Here is a 4873-nt window from a genome sequence, read left to right on the forward strand (position 1 = left end):
TTACAGCTTCTCTTTGGCATAACCAAGTTGCTAGCATCACTACTCTTGCATTTTAGGACCATTATTAAGTAAAATAAGGTTTTGACATTAGTAAGTTAATAACATTAATAAGTTTTTTAAAAGTTAATAACTTTTAATTACATTACTGTGATACTGCAACAGTTGATATAACTGAGATGTCTAGTTAATGAACAGGTAGCATATACAGCATGGATACAGTGGACAAAGAGATGATAATTTTCCCAGACAGGATAGAGTAGCACAGCTCAAGATTACATCATATTTCTCAGGAATAGTATGTGATTTGAAACTTGTGAATTGTTTATTTCTGGAATTGTTTATTTCCATTTAATATTTCTGTGCCTCAGTTGACTGAAAAACTGAAAGCTCAGAAAGTAATACAATACTGTGGATAAAGAGAGGCTGCTACTTACAACTATGAGGTTATGATAGTTTAGACTTCCCAGGTCTTCCTGGATTGGAGCCAAGTGATTCTTATTTCAAAATTAAAACAAAAATTTCATGTCATCTTGGAGTGGTGTCACATTCCTAGGAAGAACTCATTTTTATTGTCAGCATAATCCTCAAAACACACTGTCATGTATTATTCTTCTGTTTGATGGAGTGAGTTCACTGCTTGCCTGGAGATTATGCCTCACTCTGGGTATACAAAATTGCCCAAACAGGGCCCCAGCTAGCCTTGCATACAGAATCAAAATGTTGTATGCTGCAGGAAAAGCAAGAAAAGCCAAGATCAGGTCTGCTAGGAAAGCGTGAGGCTCCTGTGCATAGTGACTTCAAAGCTGCTTATTAACAGTTTTGGTTTAAGTCTTAGTTTCCTAGGGGACAGGAACGATAATGTGAGCAACTATTTAAAGATACCACAGGATCTACAGCTAAGTGTTCTCACTAATTTTAGTCTTCTGGAAACTCAGATAAGAAAGTCACTCCTCCTTGAAGGAAATCCCTACCTGTAGCTGCTGGTGTCAGTACTGGAATCTCCTCTCAGGGTGACTTTGGTTGCCTCTGTCAGGGTGACAGGCTCTGAGTGTCTCCCTCCTCCAGGAGCCCAGGGCAGAGGTGCAGCACAAGATCGACCTGCCTTCATGTGGTAAGTTCCAGTTCACTCCCCCAGCCTCTGAGAGAGGCCTTTCTCTCAAATTAGTGCAGCAACACAAGGGCCTGTCCTGTACAGGTGGAAGAGAGAGCTACCCCTCCCCAGTGCTCTGCAAGGCTTTGAAGTGAATAGAACACTGATGATTATTCTTGTGGTTTCCCTAATCTGTGTACTGAGGGCAGCAGGAACCAGGTGCTCCTGTGATTGAAATAAAACAGGTTACTCCTCTGAATGAGCAGGAAGTAAATTGCCTTCTGTAGATACAAATCCTGTTTCACCCCTGGACTGGCCACCTTTAACTCAATTTTAAAATGTGATGAATCACTGCCATTCCTGGGATGGTTGTGGGGCTCATCATGGCCAGATGTCTGTTTAGCAACTCTTACCTCACAGAAGCAAAGGGAAACCTAGAGGGCTCAGACTGTGTCTAAGGAATGCCAGAACAATCTGCTGGAAGCCAAAAATAAGTCTCAAGTTTAGTTCATCTTCTTCTGTTTTCAAGGTCAGACTGACATAATTTCAATCAACACAGCCAAACCAGTTCCCTGTTGTCTATTCAATGACCTCCACTTGCCACCCTGCTATTCAGTCTCCTCTGTGCTTTTATACTAGTAGTCTTTCATAGAGTTGTTCTAATAGTAATAAAAATAACGAGCAGCTAAAATAATTTGAGAATTAGGCTCTGTGCATGTTAATATGTTGGTGCATTTTCTAACTTAATCACTATAACAGTGTGTGGAGTGTACTGTTCACCCTGCTAGTTTGCAAATGAGAAAACAGGCCTTCCCAGTGCGCCTGTTATTCTGTCTGCCTCCCTCCCACCAATTCTCCACCCTTCGCTGCCCTGCTTTGTGCAGAGGAGACTGATCCTTATAGACAGCAAAACCTGACTCCCTTGCGAGCCGACTTTGGTAGGCCTCTGGAGATCAGAGGGTGGGCATGGAAGAGGTCAGAGTGTTTCTTTTCCATTTCCTTCCTCCTTGAGGACCAATTTCTTGCAGCAGCTGCATCTCTTTACAGACCATTCAGCAATTGCAGGCAGGTTTTTCTCCACGGTGCTCAGGTTCGCTAGGCTCTGGTACAGCATTTCATTCCTTCTACCTCCCCACCCAAGCCTAGCAAGACTTCCTGCTGTTGCTAAATGCTGGATGCCTTTCTGTTCTTGTCTGTTTCCTCAACCCTTTCTTCACATCCATCAGTAGCCACTTCATTAAAGTCTCTTCATTTGAGTCAATCTGGGGTGAATTGTGTTCCTGCCAAGCCTCTTACTGATATACATGGCCTAAAAGAGTGTAGACCAAAGATGCAAACTTGGTACACTATAGTCAGGGAGAGAAAATGTACACTGATACAAAAAAAGAAAAACATTATAAAAGCCATGAGAAAGGTTTGGCAGGGGAAAGTTTTAGAAACCATATGGGAAATCAAAAGCCAATAAAAACTACTTTCAAGGATATGACATAGACAAAGTGGATATGAAGGAGAGTTTTAAATATGAACAGACAATAAGGCAAAGAAGCAGACCACATTTAGGGAACAGAAGTGACACAGTCCCAGCAGTGGAGAAATGTGTTCTTTAAGACTCCACTGTTCCGAAATGTTACTGCCATATAGGCGGGGAAAGGATTCTACCATCAAATTAGAGTGCGTAACTTTGAGATGACTGAGCTTAACCAGATTTCTTTCCTTGGGACTTCAAAGAGCACTTAAAAGGCTAATGTGCATATTTAACTAACCTTTTTTCATAATCCATTAATGTCTTCCAGAAGTGAGGAAAGGAATAGAGATTGGGAGATGTATATTATCCAATAAGAGTCTATGATCCTGTGGGACTCCATAGTAGAGCAATTCAAAACACACATGGCAGCCAAATTCAGAGCCTACTCCACAGTGTTCTGCAGAAAGTCAATCAGAATGTCATAAGTCATTCTGGATAAATGGTGCCCAGAATGCCATCATATAGACAGACATAGCAAGAGTAGTGAAATGTGGCTAGCAAGCCAAGTGGAAACAGAGTTTATTTTGACATGACCTGTAAGGAACTATTGTGCCCAGACATCAAACAGAAGTTTGGATTTATGTCCTGGAAAATAGTGAAACCCCAGTGATAAAAGTTCATGTATAGTGTGCCCCACTCCTAGAGGCTAGCAAGCCAATTATGGCATATCTGATATTTTAAACAAATCATTATTTTGCTTATTAATTAATTCAATTACTCATTATATAAAAATTAACTGAGCTTTTACTAGAAGCTCTCTGCTAGACTATAGAGGAAAACTTTAAAGACTATAAAAGAAAACAAAAAAGAGTCCCTGATTATAAGGTGCTTTGGCCCACTTGAGTTTGAACATATAAATATACATAATTACAACATAAGATAAATTTTTCATGTAATTATCCAAAAACAAAGAATGAACTTACACATCTAGCACTGAAGGGTTTAGAAGCCTTCAGAGTAGAGTTGATATTTGAGACTGAAGAATGAATAGAATTTGCCAGGACAAAAAGGAAGAAACCTCATGAATTCAAGTATTTGACCACACAAAAGCTTATTGCTTGTAAGAGAGCAAAGAAAGAGTCCAATATTCATGGATGAATGTAGACATAAATTGAAAACAAAGTAAGTTGCCAAAAAGGCTTTTTATAGAGATTTGTTATGATGTAAAATCTTAATTTTCTCTTTTGTTCTTCATCATCAGGCCTAGACGCAATTATAGTCCATTAGAGAAGACCAGGGCCAGCCTCTAGAGACTCTTTGAATTTGACCAGAGAAAATGAGAAACATAGTTATTTTGAAATGTTTCTAATTCTTTTAGTTTAGTTTAGAATAGTACCCACAGTGTACAGTACACAGGAAATTGCGAGTACTCAAATCTACTTTCCTTCCTGATAATTTTAGATCACCATGTTCTTTAAAATAGGACTAAAGTTTTTCTTGCTGTGCAGCTTTTTGGTTTCTTACAGTATTATGTATATAAATGTAACAATTTAACTCTATACATATTTCATGTTATGTTTTTATATATTAAACCTTTACATATCTATATTCGGTGTGATAACCTCTCATATTTCCAAACGCTTAAAATAAGTAATCTATATTGAACAAAAATAGAAATTTTTAGAAAATTTTAACTGTAATACAAAAATATTTATTACATGCTGATTCATCTTAATGTTTTTTTTTAATTATAGAAGTCTGTTGTCATTTTATTTCTCCATTATGTAAGACTTTAAATTCAGCATTATAAAAAAAAAGGAATCTTTTCCCCTTAAAACACTGACAAATATATAGACCTGGCAATTGTAGAGGTTTTTTGAATGAATGAATTGATGATATCATAAGGTAGATTGGAGGAGGAAGACAAAACTTACTACATCTGTAACTTTTCCTAAATTCAATACTAACAAACTCATAGTTGCCCATAGATTAGACTGATGAAAAGAAGATGTAAGGGTTGAACAGGAGAAATGAAAGAAATTTTGCCTTAGGAAGTTTGGGTTAAACTTTGTAGCACTGGTGATATAACAGTTTGATTCATTTGTTTGTTCATTCAATGATTTTTTTAAAACATTTAATGCACATTCACAGTAGTAAACCCAGTAGTCCTTGCTGATACTATCATAGATGGTGCCAGTTTAGAACTGAGTTGTGCTGAGCTCTGTGCTATGTGCTTGGCATTCATGATCTCACTGAATTCTTCTAACAGCCCTAAATTAGTTCCATGGTACAGAGAGAAAAGGAAGTTCACATAACAC

Source organism: Marmota flaviventris, chromosome 9 (genome assembly GCF_047511675.1).
Source record: "Marmota flaviventris isolate mMarFla1 chromosome 9, mMarFla1.hap1, whole genome shotgun sequence".
NCBI classification, from domain to species: Eukaryota; Metazoa; Chordata; class Mammalia; order Rodentia; family Sciuridae; genus Marmota; species Marmota flaviventris.